The sequence below is a fragment of the Neovison vison genome, chromosome 13 (genome assembly GCF_020171115.1).
Source record: "Neovison vison isolate M4711 chromosome 13, ASM_NN_V1, whole genome shotgun sequence".
Classification (NCBI taxonomy): Eukaryota; Metazoa; Chordata; class Mammalia; order Carnivora; family Mustelidae; genus Neogale; species Neogale vison.
The window spans coordinates 76,687,441-76,704,585 of NC_058103.1; positions in this window are offsets into that span (position 1 = coordinate 76,687,441).

Sequence of the window (17,145 nt, forward strand, 5' to 3'; positions counted from 1 at the left end):
CTTCTCATATTAATTTGTTGTATCACATTGATTGATTTGCGAATGTTGAACCATCCTTGTAGCCCAGGGATGAATCCCACCTGATCATGGTGAATAATCTTTTTAATGTGCTGTTGGATCCTGTTGGCTAGGATCTTGTTGAGAATCTTAGCATCCATATTCATCAGTGATATTGGTCTGAAATTCTCCTTTTTGGTAGGGTCCTTGCCTGGTTTGGGGCCCCCAAACTACTAGAACTCATACAGCAATTCAGCAACGTGGCAGGATACAAAGTCAATGTGCAGAAATCAGTGGCTTTCTTATACACTAACAATGAAAATACAGAAAGGGAAATTAGAGAATCGATTCCATTTACTATAGCACCAAGAACCATAAGATACCTGGGAATAAACCTAGCTAAAGAAGTAAAGGATCTGTACTTGAGGAACTACAGAACACTCATGAAAGAAATTGAAGAAGACACAAATAGATGGAAGACCATTCCATGCTCTTGGATCAGAAGAATAAACATTGTTAAAATGTCTATACTGCCTAGAGCAATCTATACTTTTAATGCTATTCCGATCAAAATTCCACCGGCATTCTTCAAAGAGCTGGAGCAAATAATCCTAAAATTTGTATGGAATCAGAAGAGACCCCGAATCGCTAAGGAAATGTTGAAAAACAAAAATAAAGCTGGCGGCATCACCTTACCTGATTTCAAGCTTTATTACAAAGCTGTGATAACCAAGACAGCATGGTACTGGCATAAAAACAGACACATAGACCAGTGGAACAGAGTAGAGAGCCCAGATATGGACCCTCAACTCTATGGTCAATTAATCTTTGACAAAACAGGAAAAAATATACAGTGGAAAAAAGACAGTCTCTTCAATAAATGGTGCTGGGAAAACTGGACAGCTATATGTAGAAGAATGAAACTCGACCATTCTCTTACACCGTACACAAAGATCAACTCAAAATGGATAAAAGACCTCAACGTGAGACAGGAATCCATCAGAATCTTAGAGGAGAACATAGGCAGAAATCTCTTTGATATCAGCCACAGCAACTTCTTTCACAATACGTCTCCAAAGGCAAAGGAAACAAAGGCGAAAATAAACTTCTGGGACTTCATCAAAATCAAAAGCTTCTGCACAGCAAAGGAAACAGTCAACAAAACAAAGAGGCAACCCACGGAATGGGAGAAGATATTTGCAAATGACAGTACAGACAAAAGGTTGATATCCAGGATCTATAATGAACTCCTCAAACTCAACCCACACGAAACAGACAAACACATCAAAAAATGGGCAGAAGATATGAACAGACACTTCTCCAATCAAGAAATACAAATGGCTATCAGACACATGAAAAAATGCTCATCATCATTAGCCCTCAGGGAGATTCAAATGAAAACCACATTGAGATATCACCTTACACCAGTTAGAATGGCCAAAATTAACAAAACAGGAAACAACATGTGTTGGAGAGGATGTGGAGAAAGGGGAACCCTCTTACACTGTTGGTGGGAATGCAAGTTGGTGCAGCCTCTTTGGAGAACAGTGTGGAGATTCCTCAAGAAATTAAAAATAGAGCTTCCCTATGACCCTGCAATTGCACTCCTGGGTATTTACCCCAAAGACACAGATGTCGTGAAGATCTCGTGAAAAGATGTCGTGTACCCCAATGTTTATAGCAGCAATGGCCACGGTCGCCAAACTATGGAAAGAACCAAGATGCCCTTCAACGAATGAATGGATAAGGAAGATGTGGTCCATATACACTATGGAGTATTATGCCTCCATCAGAAAGGATGAATACCCAACTTTTGTAGCAATATGGACGGGACTGGAAGAGATTATGCTGAGTGAAATAAGTCAAGCAGAGAGAGTCAATTATCATATGGTTTCACTTATTTGTGGAGCATAACAAATAGCATGGAGGACAAGGGGTGTTAGAGAGGAGTAGGGAATTTGGGTAAATTGGAAGGGGAGGTGAACCATGAGAGACTATGGACTCTGAAAAACAATCTGAGGGGTCTGAAGTGGCGGGGTGGGTGGGAGGTTGGGGTACCAGGTGGTGGGTATTATGGAGGGCACGGCTTGCATGGAGCACTGGGTGTGGTGAAAAAATAATGAATACTGTTTTTCGGAAAATAAATAAATTTAAAAAAATCATTGAGGATTAGATAATTAATACCTAAGTGATGTTGGGATATTGGCTAGCAATTTTGTTTAATGATGGATGTATTCCTCATACCTCCATTGAAATAAACTATATGTGGATCAAAGATTTAAATATAAAACCATGATAAATTGTGTGAATACCTTTATTATCTTGAGAAAAGAAATGCTACTTTAAACATCATAGACAAAACAGAAAACAGAAGGGAAGAGAATGATATATTAACTACCCAACATTAATATTTTTAAAAATGTCAAAATGTTATAACAAGTTTGAAAAACTGGGAAAAGATCATGAATGTTCACAACCACCAATAATCAAGAGTGCAAGTAAAATGATTATAAAATATCATTTTTGATCTTCCAAATTAGCAAAGATTAAAAAGATTGACAATCCTGAATGTTGACCGGTGTATTCGTTTCTTATTGCTATTTAACCTATTACCAAAAACTTAGTAGCTTGGGGCGCCTGGGTGGCTCAGTGGGTTAAGCCGCTGCCTTCGGCTCAGGTCATGATCTCAGGGTCCTGGGATCGAGTCCCGCATCGGGCTCTCTGCTCAGCAGGGAGCCTGCTTCCTCCTCTCTCTCTCTGCCTGCCTCTCTGCCTGCTTGTGATCTCTCTCTGTCAAATTAAAAAAAAAAAAAAACAAAAAAAAAACTTAGTAGCTTAAGCTCACAAAATTTATTATCTTATAGTTCTTTAGGTCAGAATTGTGCCATGGGTTTCACTGGGCTAAAATCAAGATTATCAGCAGAGTTGCCTTCTTTTTGGAGGCTCTAGGGGAGAATCCTTTCCTTGCCTATTCCTGCTTTTAGAAGCCATCATATTCCATGGCTCATGGTTCACTTCTTTCATCTTTAAGGCCAGCAAGGTTGCATTTCCCTCTGAACCTTCTTCAGTGGTCAGGTTGCAATTTTACAATTCCAGAATCAGGACTTCATGACATATTGTGTGATCATATGGATGTACTTGCAATGTTTTGAATAGACAGATCTATAGAGACAGAAAGTAGGTTAGTGTTTGTCCGGGTATGGTGGGGATGGCAGTTGGGAATTAGAGGTGAGTGGTAGTAGGTATGAGGTTTCTCTTTAGAATAATGAAAATTTTCTAAAAGTGATTATGGTAATGGTTATACAACTCTGTGGATATACTAAAAACTATTAAATTTCACACTTTAAGTAACGGTGTGATATGTGAATTATGTTTAAATAAAACTAATAGAAAACAAAAGAATCAGGATGATATTATCCAGATCTAGGGATAAATCTTAATACCACAAATAGTGTAACAATCAAACGTATGGATATTCTGTTATGATGTAATTTGAAGTCGTTTTGAATTAGTCTTGACCAAAAAAAAAAAAAGTTTATTTGAATCTATTCAAGACTTTAGACCTAAATTCCAGGATACCTTTAATTCCAAGAATAAATTCTGTTTCCACGAAGAAGTAATGAGACCAGAAGGTGGCAAATCCTACCAGACAACTCTTCTAGCCCTCTCAAGAAATTGCTGTCATGGAATGAAAAGTGTGGATGGAAACAGTGCCAGATTTCATAAGACTTAAGAGATGTAACAAATGCGATGTGTGGGCCTTGAGTAGATGTTATTTTCAGCAAACCAACCAGAAAGGACATTTTAAATATAATTGGAAAATTTAGATATGGAATCAGTATTTTATGGTAAAAGGAATATTGTTAATTTTGTTAGGGATTATGGTTATATACCCTTAATTACTAGAGCTCTCCACCGAGTGAAATGTCATGATGTCTGCGATCTACTTTTTAAAAATCAGGGGCACCTGGCTGGTTCAGTCTGACTCTTGATCTTGGGGTTGTGAGTTTAAACCCTACACTGGGTATAGAGATTACTTAAAAATATATAATCTTAAAAAATAAATTAATTAAAAAGTAAGAAATCAGGGGCGCCTGGGTGGCTCAGTGGTTTAAGCTGCTGCCTTCGGTTCGGGTCGTGGTCTCGGGGTCCTGGGATCGAGTCCCGCATTGGGCTCTCTGCTTGGCAGGGAGCCTGCTTCCCTCTCACTCTCTCTGCCTGCCTCTCTGCCTACCTGTGATCTCTGTCAAATAAATAAAAATAAAATCTTTTAAAAAATAAATAAAAATAAATAAAAAGTAAGAAATCAGACAAAATATAGACAAAGCATATATGGCAAAATGTTGACTATTGTCAAATCTGGGTGTGTAAATAGGGGTCCATTTTACTAGTTCCTGTCTTCTCCATATGAAATTTTCATTATATAAACTTTCAGAGCCAGGAAATTGTAAAATCTGTAATGATAACCAAAAAGAATTATCCAAAGAGTTTTCCAAGAGATGTTTGAATAAATTAAGGAATATAAATAATTTTTAGCAATTCTGAGTTCTATATTAAGCTGCAGGGGCTATCAACTTTTATAGCAAACACATAGATTACAAAATGACAACCCAAATATTATGAATTTTTGTATTGCATTTTATAGAACATTATCCTTTTTTAAACAAAGGGGATTGAAAATATATATACATAAATATTTAATATCCACATCTGGGTAAAACTTTTCATGCACCTAAATTTAAAAACAGGAAAAGTCCATTATCATATTATGATCCCTATACTGTGACCGCAAAATATGACAACTTTATCCATATATAAAGTTTAGAAGTATTGTATTCTTGAAATTCCAGCAAAAGTCAACAGATAACAGTAGGAAAAAAGGAACTAGTTCTAAATTTCCTGACATGTTGATCTAGTGTTCCACAGTCCAGTTGCCTGTTTAGTCTTATTCACTCAAAGATCTCTATCTCAGTTCTGGAATTTCTTATCATTTAGATATCTAGGAAGCAGAGGTACACAGTCAGATTTTCTCAACAGGGGCAGAGGCAAATCATAGACAAATGGCTATTTTATCCTACTTCTGGTCAAGGCATTGTTTGCTACATTCAAAGACAGATTTATGGTGAAGCTAATGAAATCTACTTGCACAAGCCCCTTCCAAGTGCCCAGGAAAAGTCCTAGCTATTGTTCACATAGCCATAAGCTTTTGTAAAATTTGAAGAAGTTTTCAAACACAATTGGTAGACCTTTGTCTTTGTACTCCAACCTCCCACGAAACTTCCCTGAATGTTAAATGCTGGATGAATAGCTATTGGCATTTCTGGAAGTCTAATAAAGGGAAGTCGAGTTGGGGATACAATGGGTTTAGCTCATTATATAATTTAAGTGGTTCATAATTTAAGAGCTTCATGATCATATTTGGGTAAAGTTACTGCTAGTCTGCTGGCATAGGAATGGATTCCAAGAACACATATACTGTGTACTGAGGGGACACTGACTGGGATGAGAAGAAGCTGGCAGAAGGAGCATTCCAGACAGAAGCGAGAGCAAAGTTGCAAAATCCCTGAGTAGGAAGAAAGCTTGTCATATTCTGGGAATGACAGGAAGGGGCCTGAGAGTGGAGCCCCATGAAAGAAGAGGAGACAAAGTAGATATCTTCCATTTCCTCCCTCCTGCTACATCCACAGTCCACCCAACCCTGTGCCCAAGAAGACTGACTTCAGAGGACTGTGTGAATGGCTCCCTTGTCATCAGCCATGAGGGGCCACTGGCAGGAGATGAGAGGAAGAGAAGAGAGTGGAGTCAGGAGATTTATTTCCCTGGCTCCCTCCCTATTAGGTTGTCTCCTGTTGGTTGCATCCTCTACTGAAGCTGTGCCAGTTCATGTCCTGGAATGAAAGTGCAGAGCCAGAGGTCCCACCACAATATGAACATGTTCTAAGCTTACAGCACCAAAATATGTCTATAGCGGATGAGAAACAAAGTCAAGAGTGCGATGGAGTCACTGGGGAGTGATCAATGCTGCTGCAGAGAGAACAACCAGAAGAGGATACAAATGGGCTATGTTCTCCAATAGAAAATAAAGATGATCAGACTGGATTTAAAAAAAAAAAAACAAAACCCAACTATTCACTGCTCCCAATTACATAATTTAAGTAAGGACAGAGAAAGTTTGAGAGTAAAAAAAAAAAAAAAAAAAGACAGAACCTAACTGAGCCAGAGTTGGTATGTGGAAAATTCTTCTAGGCATTAGAAGTGTAAAACTGTAAATGGAAGATTCCCTCCTGAGGTGAGAAGGAGCTGGGTGAGCTTGAGAAAGAGAAAGGAGGCCCATGTGGCTGGAGCAGAGTGAACGAGAGGGAAAGTCCAAGAGGTGAGATTGAAGATGTTGGCAGGGATCAGATTATTCAAGACCTTGCAGGTCATGGCAAGGAGTTTATATTTTATCTTTAAAAGTATGGGAAGGTTTACAATGTTCTTAATTTAAAAAGAGACAAAACATGTTAACTACCTTGAGCTACTAGTCAGCACCAGCTTTGTACCAAGGTGCCCAACAGAACTCACAGGATATTTTAAATTTTAAAGAAAATATAGCAATACATCTGTCAGATAACACACTAACCGGTAGCTCCAGATGGTTAACCATTTCAAAATTAAACTGAGCTACATTCAGTTTGGTGATGTCATATCCTTGGGAATCTGGGTTTTCAGCACAGCTGTGATAAAAATCAAGAACCATATGAAAATCATTGTACAATCGGAGATAACCATGGTAGCATGCAATCCAGTTTCAAGGTTTGGGAGATTGTGCAGTGCCCAACAGGTGCACGCATCTCATCAGCGATTAATTGAAAATACTTAAAAATTAAGTAAAAATATTTTTATTTTACATACGTTTATTATGTTTTCAAAGAACTACTAAGTTGTTAGAATTAAAAGTTATGAAGTTATTTAGACCTAATTATTTAGTACATTGAACTATTCACTATCTCCAGAAGCATTGTAAAAAAGTCACTGAAGCACTAGGGCACTGTAAACCAAGTTTGGGAGACTTTGTATTTTTTTTTTTCTTTCAAGCTTTTATGTAAATTCTAGTTAGTTAGCAAACAGTGCAATGTTAGTTTCAGGAGTAGAATTTAGTGACTGCATCACTTGCAATCACCCAGTGCTCATCCTAACAAGTGTCTTCCTTGATGCCCAACACCAGCAAGCCTCCTTTTGTTTCCTATAGTTAAGCGTCTCTTATGGTTTGCCTCCCTCTCTATTTCTATCTTATTTTCTTTTTCCTTCTCTTCCCCTATGTTCACCTGTTTTGTTTCTCAAATTCCACATATGAGTGAAACCATATATGATAATCATCTTTCTCTGATTGACTTATATCGCTTAGCATAATACCCTCTAGTTCCATCCACATTGTTGCAAATGGCAAGATTTCAGTTTTTTGGATGGCTGCATAACATTCTATTATATATATATACCACATATTTACTATTCATTGGTCGATGGACATCTAGGCTGTTTCCATGTTTTGGCTATTGTGGACATTGCTGCTATAAACAATGGAGTATGTGTGTCCCTTCAAATCTCTATTTTTGTATCCTTTAGATGCGGATGTGGAGAAAAGGAACCCTCTTACACTGTTGGTGGGAATGCAAACTGGTGCAGCCACTGTGGAAAACAGTAGGGAGGTTCTTCAAAAAGTTAAAAATAGAGCTACCATATGACCCAGCAATCGCAACACTAGGTATTTATCCAAAGGGAAACTTGATCTTAAGCACAATCTTAAACTGATGAAGGAGGCCAAGGAAACCCAAGAGTGGGGACTAGAAGGAATAGAATCATTTGCACAAAGGAGTTAGCTGTGGAAAGGAAGAAGTATGTTATTTTCCTCTAAGGCAGGAATAAGTTAGATAAGTGAAAAAGAGGTGAAGGTTAACAACCAAGGATAAAGACAAAAATGTAATAGACAAATGGAAGAAACTGAAGGAGTTTCCTCTGTAGGGCCAGGTTTTCTTGGGGTTATCTGCAAACATGAGGGAGTTCCTAAGGGCTTTAGAGCATGAGGACTGGATAGAGAAGACAAGGTAATCTCCACATTTGAGGTACCATGTGGTTTGTTTTCATTTTCTCTGATTATTTATTAAATATAAAAATTGTGGGGCACCTGGGTGGCTCAGTCAGTTAAGCAACTGCCTTTGGCTCAGGTCATGATCCTGGGGTCCTAGGATAGAGCCCCGCATTGGGCTCCCTGCTCAGCAGGGAGTCTGCTTCTCTCTCTCCCTCTGCTCCCCCCACCACATGCTCTCACTCACTCATGCTGTCTCTTGTTCATGATCTCTCTCACTTATTCTCTCTCTTTCTCAAATAAACAAATTTTTAAAATCTTTAAAAAATATAAAAATTGTACTGAACAATGCTCCCCCCCCACCAAGGATTCTATTTATTTACTCAACAGAGAGAGTACAAGCAGGAGGAGTGGCAGAGAGAGGAAAAACAGGCTCCCTTTGAACAGAGAGCCCAGCGTGGGGCTCAGTCCAGTGACCCTGAGATCATGACCTGAGCCAAAGGCAGATGCTTAACCCACTGAGCAATGCACATGCCCTGGCCAATGTAGGTTTTTTTTTTTTTTTCTCTTTCTTTTGTTCTTGTTTTTATTCTGCAAAAAGGAGATATGCTGGTTTTCAACAAGTGTTTCTATAATGAAAATTTCATTCATACAGATGTGGAGGAGAATAGTAATAATGAATCCTGATCATGTCCATTCATCTAGCTTTAACTATTAACATTTTGCCATATTTGCTGGTGGGTTTTGTGTGTGTCTGTGTGTGTTTCTTGTTTTTGTTTTTGTTTTGTTTTGCTAGAGTATATCAAAGCAAACAACAGACATTGTTGTGTTTTATATCTAAGCACTTCAGTAAGCATCTCTGCAATATGAAGACATTTTCTCATGTACGGTCAAAGGATGAGACCATTACTCAACATTTGAAACCCAAAGCTGTATCTATTACTTAAGTAAACAAGTGGTATACCCCACGGGGACAGTGTATCTGGGTAGCATAGATTGCTGATCTTATGGACGGTTTAGAGGAGTGTGGAGTTCGGAGATCGGCGGATGTTTCCAGGCAGGGACTGGGTTTTCAGAGATGCAGAAGTTACTCCAGTTAGGCTGTTGCTGATTGGTTCGCATTTGGAACCCTCTTCTTTGGAGCAACTCAACTGACTGACTTTCAGAAGCAAAAGACTGTGGCAGAGAGTTAGATTACAAACTGGATTGAGGCAAATGGTCATTGATTGACTAAATGGACTAAACTAGTTCGGGTAGTTGTTTGTTACCATGATGTAGAACTACCACTTATTGGGGTGCCTGGGTGGCTCAGGGGGTTAAGATCGGACTCTTGATTTCAGCTCAGGTCATGATCTCAGGGTCAATCAATCTAGCCCTCCTTCGGGCTCTGCACTCAGTGCAGAATCTGCTTGTCCCTCTCCCTAGACTCTTCCCCTGTGCCCTCTCCTTCCCCCAAATAAATAAATAAAATCTTTAAAAAAAAAAAAAAAGTTGGGGGGAGGGCACCTGGGTGGCTCAGTGGGTTAAAGCCTCTGTCTTTGGCTCAGGTCATGATCCCAGTGTCCTGGAATCCAGCCCGCATGGGATTTTCTGCTCATGTGCTTTCTCCTCAGTGGGGAGCCTGTTTCTCCCCCCGCCTCTCTCTGCCTGCTCTCTGCCTACCTGTGATCTCTCTGTCAAATAAATAAATAAAATCTTAAAAAAAAAAAAAGACTCTTATAATGAGAGGCTCCTTTTTATACTACTTCTTTTTTCATGTCTTTGATTGTAAAGAAACCAGACCAATCGTCTTTGTAAAATTATCCATCCCGTTTTGTGGTTTGATTGCTCCTCAATTTTTTTTTCTAGTCAATAGCTTGCTTTTTCATTTTCTTAATAGAGTCTCTTGAAAGGCAAGACTTCCTTCATCCCTTTAATCCACCTCCCACTCTCTGCCTCTGGCAATCACTAATCTGTTCTCTGTGTATGTGAGCTTGCTTGGCAGGGAGGGATTGTTTATTTGCTCTGTTTGTTTTTTCTTTTTTAGGATTCCATATATGAGTGAGATTATAGAGTATTTATCTTTCTCCTGGCATATTTCACTTAGCGGGATGCCTTCAAGGATGTTGCACATAGCAAGATTTCATTCTTTTTTATGGCTAATATTACTTGTATATTTTCTTTATCCGTTCATCCATTGATGGACACTTCCTTGTTTCCATATCTTGGCTATTATAAATAATGCTGCAGCGAACATGAAGGTGCAGATATCTTTCTGAGTTACTATTTTCATTTTGTCTGATAAATACAAATAGAATTGCTGGATGGTACAATAGTGTTGTTTTTAATTGTTTGAGGAACCTCCATACTGTTTTCCATAGTGGCTGCGCTAAGTTACATTCTCACCAACAGCACAGGAGGGTTCCCTTTTCTCTACATCCTCACCAAGACTTGTTAATTCTTGTCTTTTTGATACTATCCATTCTGACTAGAGCAGATATCTCCTTGTGGTTTTGTGATATTTTTCTGATGATGAGTGATGAGCATCTTTCCACGGACCTGTTGACCATCTGTATGTCTTCTTTGGAGAAATGTTTATTTAGATCCTCTGCCCATTTTTAATCAGGTTGTGTTTTTTTTGCTGTTGAGTTTTATGAGTTCTTTACATTTTTTGGATATTTATTCCTTATCAGATATATGAATTACAAATATTTTCTCCCATTCAAAAGGGTTGCCTTTTCATTTTGTTGATGGTTTCCACTGCCATACTTTTTAGTTAGATATAACTCCACTTGTTTATTTTTGCTTTAATCTCCTTTGTTTTTAGTGTCAAATGAAAGAAATCATCATCAAGACTATTATCAAGAAACACTGCCTAATGTTTTCTTCTAGGATTTTTATGGTTTCAAGTCTTACATTCAATGATTTCATCTATTTTGAGTTAATTTTTGTATGTGGTGTGAGATAATAGTTTTGTTTCATTCTTTTGCATGTGGCTGCCAGCTTCCCCAACACCATTTACAGTAGAGACTGTCCTTTCCCTATTCTATATTCTTGTCTCCTTTGTCAAAAAGTAATTGACCATATATGTGTGGGCTTATTTCTAGGTTTCTGTTCTGTTGCATCAATATATGTATCTGATTTTATGCCAATATCATACTATTTTGAGTACTATAACTTTGTAACATAATTGGACAATAGGGAGCATGAGGTCTTCAGCTTTGTTCTTCTTAAAATGAGAAAAATTAAATACAATTTATAATAGCTTCAAAAAACAGTGAATACCTCAGAATATATCTAATGAAATGTACAAGACCCCTCTACTGAAACTGCACCATATTACAGAAAGAAATTTTAAATGACCTGAGTAAGAGGAGAGGAATGGCATGTTTATGAATTAGAAGAATCAGTACTATTGGGGCAGCTGGGTGGCCCAGTCAGTTAAGCAACTGCCTTTTGCTTGGGTCATGATCCTGGGGGTCCTGGAATTGAGTCCTACATCAGGCTCCCAGCTCAGTAGGAGAAAATTTATTTGGAAATGCAAGGAAACAAATAGCCAAAATCATCTTGGAAAAGAGCAAAGTTGGACTTCTTACACCTCCTGAGTTTGAGACTTACTATAAAGTTATATAATCAAGACAGTGGATAGATAAATATCATGGAATAGAATAGTGTAGCCAGCAAAAGACCCAAGGTGCCAAGATAATTCAATAGAAAAATGAAACTCTTTTTAACAAATGGCCCAGAAACAACTGGATATGAGTATCAAAAAAATAAAATCTTAACCCCGATCTCACATAAACAAAAAATTAATTCAAAATGAATTAGAGAGGGAATAGCTCTGTGGTAGACTATTTGTAGATTAAAATGTATAATAGACCATATGAAAAGCTGGAATTATAGGCCTGCACTAGTCAGTACAGTGGCCACTAGCCACATGTGACTACTGAGCACTTTGAATATGGTTCCTCCAAATTGAGATGTGCTGTAAATATAGAAGAGACACTAGATGTCAAAGCCTCTGTATGAAAAATTATAATGCAAAAGTCTCATTAATCAGTTTTTGATGATGTGTTGGATATATTGTGTTGAATAAGATATATTATTAAGATCAACTTCACTTATTTTGTTTTACTTTTTAATTTTATTTTTATTGTTATTTTTTAAAGATTAGTTATTTATCTGTGTGACAGAAAGAGACAGTGCTAGAGAGGGAACATAAGCAAGAGGAGCTGAGGAGGGAGAAGCAGGCTCCCAGCTAAGCAGGGAGCCTGCCCAGGGGGCTCAATCCCAGGACGTTGGGACTATGACTGGAGCCAGAGACAGATGCATAATGACTGAGCCACTCAGGCACCGCTTTGTTTTACCTTTTTAAAGAAGAGACTACCAAGACATTTAAGATGACATATATAGGATGTAGAAGAAATGATACTCTGGTGTTGATGGGCATGCCTCGTGCTCAGATCTGGTTTTCTAATGCCATTCTTCAGTCAAAGAAAACAGGGCTCCTTGGAGAAGCAGGGGATTCTAAAACTGGGGCAGGAAATATACAAGATAAGCCTGGAGGATTTTATGGCACTAGAAAGTAAGAAAATGCTCAAATCAAAGAAACAAACAAAAAAAGTCTACATTGATGGGGTACAGCAAAGGGACTTAAGAACCAACTGAAAGAGCTCTACTGGCCAAAGCTGGAACAATTTGAACAACAAAATAAAGTAGTATTGGATTATAATCAGAAGTATAAAATAGGTATCTGTGAGTCCAAACTGATATAAAAAATTAATTGAATAATAAATAAATAAATGGGAAAGACGAGACAAATTTTTCTCTTGCAGAAGAATTCAATATAATCCATGCAGATCTCTACCTTCAAGAAGAGGGAGCATAACTCCCCGCTCCTCAGATAGGGGCTGCACATAATGACTTATACAGAGTGTATTATTTGGTCATAAAAATGCATCAAGTACTGACATAAAAATACGGACGAGCCTTGAAAATACTTTGCTAGGTAAACAAGAATGAAAAGGCTACATATTGTATAATTCCCTGGATATGAAAGGTCTAGGACCGGCAAATCCATAGAATAGGAAATAGGTTAGCGGTTGCCAGGGACTTGGAAAAGGGGGAGATTGGGAGTGATTGCTAATGGATACAGGGTTTCTTTAGATGTGATGATAATGTTCTGGAGTTAGATAGTGTTGATGGTTGTAAAATGATGTGCACATCCGGAAAACACTGAACTGTAGAATTTAAAAGAATAAATCTTATGGTATGTGAATTACATCTCAATTTATTAAAAGTTTTAGAAAATGCCTGGGCCTCATCTTAGCCAATGAAAAATAAGCTTTGGGGTGGGACCCAGGCATCTCTATTTTTAGAAAGTGTCCTTCAAGTAATTCAAATGAGTGCTTAAAGATATGAACTACCAGTGTAGACCAAAAATATTCACTATCAGAGAACTGGAGTTAAAAAAAAGGAGGGGGGTTTGCTAGCACAGAAGTTGGGGGAGGAATGGCTACCAGATGGCAAGCAATAGTATCTGCCACACTGTGTAACAACTTAGATTATGTTTCAAGTAGAATTTCTCTCTCTGAAGGATATCTGAATATTAACTGAGCACATACTATGTGCTGATGCTGAGTGTATGGTGGTGAACAAAACATGTTCCCTGTCCTCATGGAGCTTAGTCATGTGGATTATTGTTCTAGTATAGAGAAATGTTGCTAAGGTAATATGGCAGGAACAATTCTAGAAGTGAGGAAGTTGGGGGTGGGTGTGTCCAAGGCAGTGAGAGAGATGATTTGGGCTTTCTCGAGGCTTAGGACCTACAAATACCAGACCACCTTCCCTCAGTACACATATGCAAGGAAGGCCTGAGATGGTACTACAACTCAGATTACAAAATTAAGATCTAACCTTTTATAGTACTTAAGAATATTGTCTTTAAATTAATTCCATAGGGAAATGTTTAATTAAAGGTATTTTGCAAACTTTTGTTGAATAATAGAACTCTATGTATTGTATGTGTTTAAGAGACTGCCTGGAATTTGCTTTACTGTCTCCGTGGCTGTCCTTTATACTGCAAATATTTATTATGATCATTTATGTCATCATGAAAGAAGACAAAGTAACAGGGGCACCTGGGTGGCTCAGTGGGTTAAGCCGCTGCCTTTGGCTCAGGTCATGGTCTCAGGGTCCTGGGATCGAGCCCCACATCGGGCTCTCTGCTCAGCGGGGAGCCTGCTTTTCTCTCTCTGTCAAATAAATAAATAAAATCTTTAAAAAAAAAAAAAAAAGAAGACCAAGTAACAAAGATAGGCTTACATTTGGTTAATTCTTAGAAAGCTTATAATGACAGCTACCTGCATAGGATTAGCCATTCTAAGCAACTTCCCAGAAGGAACTCATTTCATTCACCAAATATTTATTAAGATTATACAACAGACACATGGGTAAATATATAATATATTGGTTACTGACACTATATTACATGATGGAATCTTATTTATATTTCTAGACTTTAAGGTTATCTTCTGTATTTCCAACCCTGATCACTTCTCTGACCTCATTTCCAGATGCCTACTTGCACCTGAATGACCCACAAGCATCTCAGGTCCCAAGTGAAACTACTTAAACTCCTTCTAGCCTCCTTCCTCCTGTTTCTCAGAGTATGTTAGCCAAGTGTCCACTGAGGCACTGAGAATCAGATGTGACTCCAGCCTCACACCTTACAGCCTACCAGTCATTTTCATTTTATTTGTCCAATACATCTCCCTCCTCTCCTTCTCCTCACCCACCAATTTATACAGTTGTTAACTTAGTAAGCACTTTTTTTTTAGCATAAACCATGTGCATTAGTGTTCTATGCTTTAGAACAAAGTCTCAGTAAGCAAACATTCAGTAAACAAAATCAAAAAAGATCCTGCCTTCATGGAGCTTACATTCAACTGGAGAGAAAAATAAATAAATAAAATAGATAAGAAAATATACATCTTTAGAAAGTAACTGGTACTTAGGAGAAGAAAGGAAGCAGGAAGAGGGATAAGATGTGTAGGGGTGTGACTGAAGGGCTTCAGTGAGAAGGTGAATTTTGAGTGAAGACCTGAGAGGGAAATGAGGGAGCTAGTCCTGTGGATATCTGGGGGATACCCCCAGAGGAAAGTGTACGTGAGAAGGTCCTGGGGTAGGATTGTACCTGGTCTGTTTCAACATAGCAAACAGGCCAGTGTGGTTGCAGGAGAGTGAGCAGGAGAGAGAGGAGTAGAAGGGAAGGAAAGAAGTGGGAGAGTTAATAAAGACAATATCCTGTAGGTCACAGCAAGGAGTTGGGGTTTTGTTCCAAAGGGGGAGCCATCAGAAATTTGAGCAGAGAAGTGACAGAATCTGACTATTTTAAAATAAAAGGGTCACTTCAGTTGTTACCTTGAAAACAGACTCAAGTGGGGAAAGAATAGAAAGAGGAAGAGAAGTGAAGCTATTTGAGTAATCTGTTAGGGAGCTGATGGTGGCCCACACCAGTGTGGGAACAGTGGAAGGTATGGCAAATGATCAAATTCTAGAGCCAACAGAACATGATGATTAACCAGATGTGGGGTGAGAGAGAGATGTCAAAATGACTTAAGCACCTGGAAGGATGAAACTGTCATTAGAGGAGCTGGGAAAAACCACAAGGGAAGCAGGCGCGCGCGCGCGTGTGTGTATGTGTGTGTGTGTGTATAGTGGTGGTGGTGGTAGTGGTGGTGGTGAGTGGCTTTCAGGAGCTCAGTTTTAGACATGTTAAGCTTTGAATGCCTAGTAATTATCCAAATGGAAGTGTCTAGCCAGCTGCTGGGTATGAGAGTCTTGAGCTCAGGGGAGAGGTCTCAGCTGGAGATGTACATTTGGAAGTCAATTAAATAAGAATGGCATTCAATGCCATGAAACTAAATGAAATAATCATCTCAGTGAGGGTGGGTTGAAAAGAGGAGACCCAGCTCAGCCTTGGGGCCTTTAAACAGAAGTGAAATAAAGGAGAAGGAGAAAAGGAGATTCAGAAGGAACAGCCCAAAGGATAGGGAGCAAGCCAAGCAAATGGTGTCCTGGGAACCACGTGACGAAAATATTCCAAGGAAGAGAGAGAGAATGATCAACTTAAACAAATGTTGGTAGGTCCAATAAGACGAGGTCAGGGAAACTAACTTAGGATTTAGGATTTAGTAGCATGGAGGGCTTTGGTGACCTTGAGGACAGTCTCAGTTTGACTGCTGGGATCAAACCTGACGGGACAGGTTCAACAGGCAACAGGAGGAGAGAAATTGGAAACAATGAGTTAGGCGTATTTCTACTGAGTTTTCTTGCAAAAGGACAGAGGAAGAGGAGTAGGACCTGAAGAGGGAGTTGGGATTAAGAGAGATCCTTTAAGATGGGACAAGTATTTATTTGTATGTTGATGGGAATAATCCAGTAGAAAGCAAAAAAAAAATTTTGTTGTTGTGGGACAGAGAGGATAGAATTGATTGCTGGAAACTATGTTATTGAATAAGTGAGAGGGTTAAGATCTAATTAGGGGACAGCAGACAGGCTGGTCATGGCGTGATTATTCCATCTACAGTGGAGGGTGGGGCGGGGGTGGGAAGGCTGGGCATATAAGTGCACTGGCAGGGGGTGGGGGAAGGTGGGATGGAAGTGGTACTTGGCTTTGGACATTCTCTTGTAACTGCTTCAGTTTTCTCCGTGAATAGGAAGCAAGGTCATCAACTGAGAGTTGAAATAATATTGCTATAAACAATTTAGTACCTGCCTTTTGAAACACATTTTTATGTTTTTCTGTTGGGGATACACCTAGAGGTAGAAATGCTGGCATATATAGAATGCAAATGGAACCAATTAGGATTTTTAGGATTAATATTTTTTCTGATTTTAAAAGTAGAAAATACAAAATTGTTTAAAGAAGCAAATACCAATAGAACCCATAACCACCTCTCCTGGAAACAAGTGTTATTAACATTTTTATATACTTTATTTCGATATATTAATTTTTCAATGTGATTAATGTTAGGAGGAAAGTAGAAGTCAATTTTATGTATAATTTCATTGCAACCATAAAAATTGTGCTTAGAGGGAAA